The sequence below is a fragment of the Lactuca saligna genome, chromosome 9, assembly GCF_052625555.1.
Source record: "Lactuca saligna cultivar CGN05327 chromosome 9, ASM5262555v1, whole genome shotgun sequence".
Classification (NCBI taxonomy): Eukaryota; Viridiplantae; Streptophyta; class Magnoliopsida; order Asterales; family Asteraceae; genus Lactuca; species Lactuca saligna.
The window spans coordinates 44,008,073-44,019,437 of record NC_136425.1 but is presented as its reverse complement, the minus strand read 5'-3'; the positions used below and the strand labels follow the sequence as shown (position 1 = coordinate 44,019,437).

Here is an 11,365-nt window from a genome sequence, read left to right as displayed (position 1 = left end):
TCAAGATTCATTGTTAGTTAGGATGCTTCTAGTGATATTTATCGGCGAAGCTAAAGTTTGGTTGAAATCACTCTTACTCGGATCCATTACTACTTGGGAAAATCTTCATGAAGCCTTCATTAAGCAATTCATCCCGCGTTCAAAGATATCTAAACTCAAAAAGAATATTGCTAATTTTTAACAAAATAATGGTGAATCCTTATATGAAGCATGGGAGAGATACAAAGGGTTGCTTATGAGTTGCCTCAACATGATCCAAATGTGCAACATGGAATTTCCATTTTCTATGATGGAGTGAATGTTACAATGAGACAACTTCTTTACCCTCAAGGACCAATGACAAACAAATAACCGACCATCATTAAAGATTTAATTGAGGAATTTGCAAGGCACTCATGTGAATATCATAACCCACGAGAACATTTTACTAGAGGTAAAAGAGATGGAGGGAATGAGAACATGGCTGCAATCATTACTCAACTAGAGAATATGGATAGGCAAATGAAGAAATTGGATCAATCTATACACGCCATAAGAGTTGGATGCGATAATTGCCATGGGCCATCTTTAAATAAGGATTTCAAATTAGATGAGCATGGGAATAAGAAGGCGCAAGTGTTTTACTCTAGTGATAAAAAATATGATGAAGATTGGAGAAAGCCGAAAAGGAGTGGCTGCCTTATGACGAGTACAAAAAGCAAAAGGACAAGAAATATAGACAAATCGATCGATGATACTACCAAAAAGAACAACCGCCACCCGCGAAGAAATTGGATTTTTGAGTCAATACTTAATAGGTTTATGGAAGCCTCTGAAAAAGACACGATACTCTGATGCTAATGTGAGAAATCATCAAGATTCCATCAATAACATTGAGACTCAACTAGCCAAATTAACGACAATTGTTAATGAAAGGTTACCTCCTAGAAATCCCGAATCAAAATCACAACCTCATGTAATGGTGATTTACACTGAAGAAGTTGATTATGATCCATTAATGACCCAAGATACATATACTTAGAAGCCCGATTGGTATTCAGAAGAAGAGAAGCTTGAAGCATAAAAAGCAAAATCTAAGTTGAGTTATGATGATTCACCACGTCGTGGTGACCTTGCCATGTTGTGGTTAATAGAGAATCAAAATTCTTCTCCTTTAAATTGTATTATCCTCCTTTACCATTCCGTCTCAAACTATTAAGCATAATTTGGAGCCAAAATAGAAGAAGTTCATGGCACAAGTACTTTCTCTCTCAATTAACACTCCTTTCCTCAAATCTATGGCTAAGCTTCCTAAGTTTGCTAAAGATGTGATGACTAATCGAAAAGAGTTGGAGAAAGCATATACAATCATGCCAAATGAGTTATCTTCAGCTACAATCATCAATGAGTTGTCAATCAAATGGGATATACGTGCCAACTAACTTTGCCTTGTGAATTTGGCAATTCCATCACCATAAAAGCTTTAGTCAAGTCATGGGAAAGCATCAATCTTATGCCATATTCTTTCTACAAGAAACTCGATCTACCAAGGTCCCAAAATACAAAGATGACATTTTGAATGGCAGATCACTTAATCACTAACCCACATGGAATCATTGAGGATTTTTTGGTGAAAGTGGGGAAATATGTTTTTCCAACTGTTTTTGTGGTATTAGATATGAAAGAAGACAAAGACCTTCCCATAATTTTGGGAAAGACCATTCTTGAATATCGCAAGATCCCTTGTTGACATTCATGACTCAAAGCTCACATTTTGAATAGAAGATGAAGAAATCACTTTTGAAATGAATCCAAAAGTGAGTTATGACGAGTCAAGAGATGAAGTGCTAAGGATGAATAATTTGGAAGGTGAAAGTCTTAATGAGCTAGAAGAAATTAAGAAATTGATGGAAGAAGAGTTGAAAGTTTGGGAGAAACCGCATGTGGCAAAAGTAAAGTGTTCTAAACCAAGAGCTTCAATTCCTATGATGTTTGAGGTGTTCGTGTTCACTACATCCATGTCTCAAGTAGAAGAGGTAAGTGACGAAGAAGAAAACGATTCGGGTAATTATGGTGAGATAAATGATGAAGAAATCGGTGAAGAATTAAATGAGATATTAATTGCAAATATGGAGCTAGGCAAAGAAGATCATAAAGAATACTCGAAGAAGAATACGAATATGAAAGGGAAAAACAAGGGAATGAAACGTAAACATGAAGAAAGCTCTAATCAAAAGAAGAAAGATGTAACACCCGTTTTTTTAGGCTAAGCATTAGTATGATGATGTAATAGTTATGGTCAATAATTGTAACCTAATCTGAAGTAATAAAGAAGAATTACTTGAATATTATGTGAATTATGTTATTTTATGTGCATTATACTCAATTATAAGGTATAATAAATAAAGAATAAAAATAAGCATCAAAAATAAAATAATAGTTAAAGTCAATATCTATGAAAAAAGTTGTAGTGGTCGTGACGAGGATTCTGGAGACATAAAGAACGCCGAATCCGTATTATAACGAAGAAGTTATGACCTGTCAAAGTTTTACGGCTAAACCGGCATGACACCGCGTCACGTAAAAGGTGAATTTTTGATAAATTACTTTTTAGCCTTATCTAAACAAAATTTGTAGTATACGTTAAACCGAGAACATGCATAAAAATAACGTCCAAATCTAACTTCGTATGACGAAGTTATGATTTTTCTAAGATTTAGCATAGCACTGCACAGTCCGGAATTCGAATTTTAGATCGATTGATTTTTAGCCAACACAAACTAAATAAGAATTGAAGATCTCATTAATAGGAGCTCAATGACAAAAAGACAGTAAAAAACGGAGTCCATATGTAGAAGTTATGAATTTTACACGGTCGTTAAACGGTGTAATGTTCTCATACTATTAAATTTAAAATCGGTCGACAATTAGTTGATGGAGTCAAAAGGAGAGTTGTAGATATAGTCAATACCTATGTGTGGATATAAATAACATCGCAAACGGGGATCTTATGCGAAAGTTGTGGAATTTAGAAGTCGGGATGGGCTGATGCAAAGTGGGTGACGTGGTGCGATTTAAGTAATTGCTTCCTCCCCAAACCTTGCCACCAGTTGGATGCTCAGAACTTGACAAGTTGGATGCTCAGAACTAACTGAGTTGAGCCATTTTTCAGCCTAAAAAACCATACGAGGCTCACTTATTTTCCTCACACCTTAACCCTTCTCTCTCTCTCTCTCTCTCTCTCTCTATATATATATATATATATATATATATATATATATATATATATATATATATATATATATATATATATATATATATATTCTTACTTCTCTCTAAACCTTCCTGTAACATTCCGTTTAAAATAAAATAATTAAACAATAAACCCTAAAATCCTGAGATGTATTTTTATATTTTATATTTTTATGTATATATATATTTATATTTTAATATTTTATATTGGCCATAATCTTTAATAAAATATAGAGTATTATCGCAAGGGGTTAAAGTGTAGCTTCTGGACCAATTATGAATAGAAGTATGATGTTAGAGTGTAATTGGTGACTTTTGGACTTATTCTGGAAGGATTTATACGAGCAGGTGCCAAGTGGTAAATTTTGGGCTTAGTTTGAAAAGAATTTGTAGAGGCATGGACCATTATTGTTAAAATGTGACTAAATTTGGTAAGACACGGGACTTGTACATGTGCTACTTACCCTCCCATTTTTAAGATGTCATACCCCAAACCCTAACCCTAATCACCATTGTCAGACACCATATCTCGTCTCCTGCCGCCATTACCCCTCCTTTTTGCTTTTTCGATCAGCCAAGACCCGACAAACCTTTGTTGCCGGTGATATCAAGGACCGACGACTCCTTGTGACTCCAACGGCAGACTTGAAGGTCGGTACTGCTACTGTTGTTGCATTTTCCTTCCTCTGTGTCTTTTCCTTCTCTTCTCTCTTCTCCGTTCTATGTTGCAACCACGTCATCGGTGGAGCTCCAATGGTTGTTCCGATGCCCCCATATCGTCCAAAAGCCACACGCCGCCGCGAGGATGGCTAAGCATGGGGTGTGTGATACCGTGTTGTATATGTCTCCATGTGGTTGGCTTCTATCGAATGGAAGGTGTGAAGAACCACTATAGCAGCCGCTATGGTGGCTGCCGACGATAACAAGGCTATTGTCGCTGACCGTCGCTGCTATTCCATCGTTTACCACCCTGAAGGGCTGTCGTGCTCAGGTTTCACGTGGGTTCAAGTGTGCTGCTACTTCAAGTTCATGTTTTGTGTATGTGTTATTTCATGGAGTGGTGTGTGGGTGTTTGTTTGACCGGAAAAGCCACCACCACCACCGTGAGGTGGTGGTTGCCACCTCCAACCATTGCCTGCTGCCACAGGGTGGCTATATGTATCTGTTTGTGTATGTGTGTGTGTTTATATTACTATGTGTGTGTTATTTGAGATCTGCATTATAAACCTGTAATAGGGTAGGAATAATCAAAGAAAACTAAAAAAGCACCACTGTAGGGTGGTGGCTACCGCCACTAACCCCCGTGTTGGGTGGCAGTGTGCCTCGTTTGCGTTTTGACTCGTTTCGGGATGCTTGGACAAAATAGGTCCAATGAAACCCTAATGGGACCAATGAAACCCTAATGGGCTCAATGAAACCATAATGGGCCCAATGAAGCCCTAATTGACCTAAAAGCCCAACCATTTGATTAATAGGCTAGTATTTGGGTTGGAAACCATAATTAGGGTTTGAAAACCCTAATGTCTTGAAACCCTAATTTTGGGATTGATCGGGACCGCACGAGAATTATTTATTAAACCTAAAATAATAATTAATAATCAGGTGCAAATTAACCTAAGAAAATAGTGGACTCAATGGATTAAGTCCTTAACAGGTTAAATAGGAACACTTAACCCTAATCATCATTTCGTGTGAAAACCCTAATCTCACCCGGGCCTTGATTTGGGCCTTTCTTTTTGGCCTTTGTGATTGGGTTATTAATGCTTTATCCAAGAACAAGTAAATGGACTAAAATAAATGGATGGGCCTTATGATAAGGCCTATCTGAAGGACTTAGGCCCAATTTGGAAAATTTAGCCATAGATGGGCCATAACTGGGCCTTGATGATTATGTGATATTGGGCCATGAGAATACCAAGAGTGGAGTGGAATAATTAAATGGGCCTCAAGGAAAGACCGTGTAGAGGTCTGGGCCTAATTTAGAAAATTAGGCCATATGTTTGGCTTTGACCCATTACTTGACTATTGGGCCCTTGGAGTGTGAGTTGGACCTTGGGCTTGGAACCCAATTATTTATTGGGTATTGTTTTATGTTGGCGGTTCGGGAATCTATCAACCAGCAGCTGGAGTTTCATCAGTGGGACTTCAGCAGTGTCAGGTAAGTTGTCCTCACTATACTAACAGGGTCGAAGGCACCAATGTCATTCCTTATCGGATTTGCATCCATGTTTATTGCATGATATGTTTATTGATTTACATCCTGTTAGTTAAGATGGTTGTGATGTTAGAGATCGGTTAGATCAGTATCCTGGTTATAGGATGGTTGCTATTTTAGTGATCTGTTAGATCGGTATTCTAGTCACAAGATGGTTGCCATGATTAGTGATTGTTTATATGTATGTGCACATGTTTGATGGTTTAAGAAAAGGTTGAGGCAGGTCCTGCTATGTGAAGTAGGCCAAGACACCCTGGGCAGACTGGGTAGAATGAAGACCCGAGCCAGGAAAATCTAGTCAGGCCGAAGGCCCAGCGAGCGGTCTGGATAGGCTAAAGGCCCAGACCTGCTGAAGGCTCGGAGAGTTGTCCGAATAGACTGAGGACTGGGAGTCGGTCCATTCAGACGGATGGCTCATTATGCATGTTGTTTGCTTATATGTTTATATGATATGGTTATATATGTATGGCGTTAGTACTTTGGGGGTAACTCACTAAGCCTTCGAGCTTACATTTATCGATTATTGTTTCAGTTACTTATGATGATCGCGGGAATGTGAAGGCGTGATCGTGCAACTCATTATATTTTCATGATTGATTCTGGGGATACTCTGATGTTTAAATTATTTTGAAAATAAATTGTAATGACTTAATGGTTTTAAATGTTTTAAAAAATTTTAAATTGGCTTAAATTTTTAGGATGTTACATGTTGATATCAGATCCATGGTTTGAGTGAATTGGATAAACACTTGTGTGAATCCAGTCTTAAACTAGGATCTAAGAGTTTTTGCAAAATGTTTTTGAAAAAGAAATCATAATAAAAGAGTTGGGTTAAGGGCATGGGCTCGATATCTTGTCATGTTCTTGTTTAATTGTTGGCTTGGGATCGGGAACGTAGACCTTGACTTAACTTTGACTTTTAAGGAGGATGCAAGTGTACGATTAGCCAGAGCTCGTGGATAGACCCCAAAATACCTTACGGGTTATTTGATTTATGTGATATGTTAGAACAACATGCTACTACTAGGCTAGGGATCTTCAAGAATTGCATGATAGAATTGTTTGATTATATGATATCGGATAGCCTAGGGTTTTTCCTTATATTAAATTGACATCATTACTGTAGTTTCTCAGTGAATATTTAAGATATTATAGCCTGAGAATGTTTGGTTTGGCCTTATTTCCTGTTCTTGTTTGATGAAGGGCTTAGGGTAGGATTAGGTATCCGAAAGTCTATAGGGTCCAACGTTATGTTTGGATAGCATACACGAGTGCTGCAGGGTTGGTGGAAGTTTCATGGGTGGGTTGTGAGAGGCCAGGAGGCCAGTTATGAGATATTTAGCATTCCTCTAGGAGCGAGGATGGAGTGCTCGCTATGTTTATGTATACTATTAGGGTGTTGTGGTGATACTTGAGACAAATATGGGTAGGTGTGGAAGGTAGTATGGCCCCATACTACTGAAAGCACAGGACCCATACACGTAGCAAGGAAGTCATAACCCCTGGGGTTTAGTTAGGAGTTGGTTCCCTATTATTATATGGATTATCCGAGATCTCTTTGGTGTATTATCAGAATGGTGGGTACGAGATGTCTTGAGACCGGATCCTGGTCAGGATCGGGAGCTAGCAACCAGAATAGGCCAGTATTGTCAGAGGATCGTATCAGGGAGATTGTTCGGGGTCAGATTCTGGAGATGTTGGGTCTATCAAGAATGCCATGGTTGAGTATTTCGACGAGCGTTATACAGCCATTGCTGAGACGGCTGTCGCAGCAGCTTCAACAGCTGTAACGACAATAGGAGGAGGAGCTCGTCGAGCTTTCCAGTACCGGGACTTGTTATTGGGACATATTCTGATGAATAGAGGGTTGCAGTTATTTGTGATTAGCGAGATGTTTTGTACTTATTACATTCAGCGGGACGAGCCGGAGAGGCTAGCATAAGAGTTTATGGATTTGAGGCTTCAGGGGTTTTGCTCGAGGCCGGAATACAAGACGTGGGGACTCCGGAAGGGAGTGAGGATTATGTGCAGCTGGAGTGTTGCAGCTAGAAGTAGAATGGTTAATTTATGGAGTGGAATGTCGTTTTCTAGGGCAAGGATTGTACCCTTTTAGTTTTCGAACTCGAAGGAATGAGCAGGCTTGTGACCCTAGGATCAGGTTGTATTCTAGCTCGGGGTTAGTTGGTCATCGGGATTAGCGATAGTAGTTCAACGATGGTGAGTACGAGTGGGTCGATGTGGCATAAATATTTTGTGAGGTCCGGTTCGCCTTGGATCCCTTGTATCAGGCGGTAAGAATTGATTGTGCGATCTATTGCACTTTTGGGATTGTAGACTATGTCTTGGGAGTAGTTGTAGCCCGGTTTAGTGTAGAGGTTGCATCAGCTACTGCAGTTCAGCTGTGGAAGATTGAGTTGGTAAGTGAGTCAGGGTGTGGACCTTGAATGAAATGATTTCTAGAGCTTGAGAGTGGGAGACTTGTTTGGAGCATCTTGGGAAGAACGGTATTATGTGGGAGGTCTATGGATAGGGTCCCACATGATGGTTATTCAGAATTGTTAGGATTTAGTGGTTTTAGTAACCGTCATTGATTGGCGGATGAAGGCGCCAAAGGAAGTAGCTCGTTGTTAAGGTATTAGTTGGACCATTTATCCTTTGGTTTTCAAGACTAAGTGTGGGATCATTCAAGCATTAGAGACTGTCGGTTTCATTGGTATTCAGGAAGTGTTCATCTAGTTCTTAGAAGTGTGTGATCATTGGGATTGGATAGTAATGGGGCACTAGTTGGGAAGAGATGGTTGTCATCAGATTGATCGTTGGAAGGTGAGAAGGATCGGGAATTCTCCAATTTTCATGTATTGTAAAGACTTATTCAAAGGTAAGTGAGGGAGAGTCGTCCCGGAATGCGTAAGCAGGAGCGTTTTCGAAATGGGGATAAGTTTCACATCCTGACAGGGAGAATGGAGGCCCAAGTGGCTGTTGGGTTTGAGGGTTATGTTAGTTGAGGGTTCGATAAAACTCCTCGGCGTGAGAAACGCATCTTCTTGGTGCTTGGTAGCAGAATTTGGGGAAACAGGTTGGGGTTCTATTCATGAATTGAGTTTAGTTCAGGTGTTTGGTCGAGTGTGTGCTCGACTCTGAGGGTTCTTGGATTGATAGATTAAGGTTTTTGTTAGCTGCTAGGGATCGGCAGTACATTCGTCACGGGTGTGCGGGTTATTTAACATATGTTGTAGATATGCGGGTCAGAGATCAAACCACGATTTCCCTAAAGGGTGGCAATCAACATGAGGTCTAGATTTATGCTGAGATTATAGTCCACGAATTGGATCAGGAGTTTGAAACCCTAAGTGGGGGAGAACTGCCTATATGGTAAAGGTCACCAGGATGAGCCTAGGTTTATGTACAAAAGACTTAGAGCGGTCTGGATAGGCTGAAGGCCAGCAGGGAGTACCAGTCAGGCCGAAGGTTCAGAGAAGGGTCCAGACTCGCTGAAGGCCTGGAGAAGCGGTCTAGGCATGCTGAAGGTTCTGAGAGTGGTCCAGATAGGCCGAAGGCTCGATGAGGCAGTCCAGCCATACTGAAGACTTTGTACGTAATCCATTAGATCTAGCGGTCATACAATGAGGGAGTGTTATGAGACTGCGGGAGGACCTGTAGCATTCACAAATTCTTGCGGAGGATTAGGCTAGGGTGTGCCAGTTCATAAGATTGTGGGTAGACCACGACATGATTGGAATCAGGAAACGGTAGGTCATTGGAGACCGGACATGATGTAAGACTACAGTATTCTGGTAGCATTCACTTTTCGTAGTTGATTCGATGATGATAGGATGTCAGGCTTTTATGATCGGATGAACTAGAAGGATTGATGGAGCCATGATTGGTGGTATAGCTAGGATAGTTATTTTTAGCCAAAGTTTCTTCAGGTGTCGCGTGGGGAAACTGCGAGATTTCTCTTGGCTCAGCAACAGACAGGACTTCGGTATTCCAGATAAGTTAGGATCAGGAAGGTCTCAGTGGACTTCGAAAACAACCAAAAGGCAACCTTCTAGGGTTGGTTACGGTTGCCTTGGAAAGACTGGGGTATGCTTGTAGTTGTGGCCATGTAGTTCAAGTTGTCTGGCATGTAAGGAATGATAAGAAACGATTTCGAGGACGAAATCAAATTTAAATGGGGGAGAGTTATAACATTCCGTTTAAAATAAAATAATTAAATAATAAACCCTGAACTTCCGAGATGTATTTTTATATTATATATATATATATATATATATATATATATATATATATATATATATATATATATTGGGCATAATCTGCAATAAATTATTAGAGTATTATCGCAAGGAGTTAAAGTGAAACTTCTGGACCAATTATGAATAGAATTATAATGTTATGGTGTAATAGGTGACTTTTGGACTGATTCTGGAAGGATTTTTAGGAGCAGGGGCCAAATGGTAAATTTTGGGCTTAGTTTGAAAAGAATTTTTAAAGGCAGGGACCATTATTGTTAAAAGGTGACCAAGTTTGCTAAGACACGGGGATTGAACCTGTGTTACTTACCTTCCCATTTTTAAGATGCTATACCCCAAACCCTAACCATAATCGTCATTATTAGCCACCACATCCCGTCTCCAGCCGCCACCACCCCTCCTTTTTGATTTTCTGATCATCCAAGACCCAAAAAAAACCTTTGTTATCGGTGATATGTGTCACACCCCAAAACTAGGAACGGCGGAAACGTTCTGGGGCGGAGGACGTCATGTATAATATCAACAACAATGTAAAGTAGTAAACAAGCAACAACATCATCCATTGCATTAATAATATAATTATTATACAAATGTGTTCTGTCAAATTTTGATAAACACTAAAGCATAAATCAAAATGAAAGATAAGTCTTGAACAAGCTCCATCTTCCTTTCTCCTTGCATCGGTACCTGTCTATGATGACCTGAGGATACAAGTAATTTTGAAAGCGAGTATCAGCTTTAAAGCTGGTGAGATCATAAGTATTTAGTGTCTTAATTTGTATGTGAGAAAATGTAAGTATATGTACTTAAAAGTATTGAAAGTGTATATGAACTGTAAGTGTTTGAAAAACCCTAGAATCCCTATGATTCCTATTAATAACAAAAGGAGTCTTCTACCAAGACTTAACTGTTCCGTATGTAGTCTTCTACCAAGACCTAACTGTTCTGAATGTAGTCTTCTACCAAGACCTAATTGTTCTGAATGTAGTCTTCTACCAAGACCTAACTGTTCTGAATGTGTGTGTCTCTTGTAAGAGGATGCATTTTCCAAAGTATAACTATCATTATTCAAAAATATAGTCTGTACAATAATGTTTAAGTGAGGTTATCACTAAAAATATGTAATGGAAAATCAATGTAGTACTATGGTGTAGTGTCCAACTACAACCGTACTTATTACCTTAAATCCAGGGTAATACTTCCAAGTACTGTAGTATTTAATAAAAATAACTACATCGGTACTCAACTGCCTTATTTGAGGGATAAGGTATAATGTGATGTCTAGATCCCAGACTATACGCTCCCCTATCAAAGGGATTTTGGGACCTACCCACGGCCCCTGCATGAACGCAAGCCGTGAGCATCCACATTACCGAATGATCATGTATACTCGATATAACTATCACAATTGTGGTGTGATTCATCAGTATAGTTAGATCCTGAACTGGTTCCGTGCTATAGCACCTAATGACGTCTGTAAAACCCTAGTGCAACCACTCTCCTAATACCCCTTTTTGGTGTAAAACCCTAAAACTGCCAAACTTATGTTCTAAGTCTGAATTTTCATTGTAACTGCTCTACTTCTATTGGATTGAAATGGTTTGATTAGAATGGGAAATTTCAGGTTGTCACAATATCAAGGACCGACGACTCCTTGTGACTC

General features: G+C 39.4%; 1 non-coding gene across 1 annotated transcript; it reads right to left on the bottom strand.

Annotated features, from left to right (window-relative positions):
* Window positions 1–151: 151 nt before the first annotated feature.
* Window positions 152–257, bottom strand: LOC145019002 (small nucleolar RNA R71). Its single transcript, XR_013667322.1, has one exon. It is a non-coding gene; the product is annotated as a small nucleolar RNA R71 (small nucleolar RNA).
* Between the last annotated feature and the right edge of the window lie 11,108 nt (window positions 258–11,365).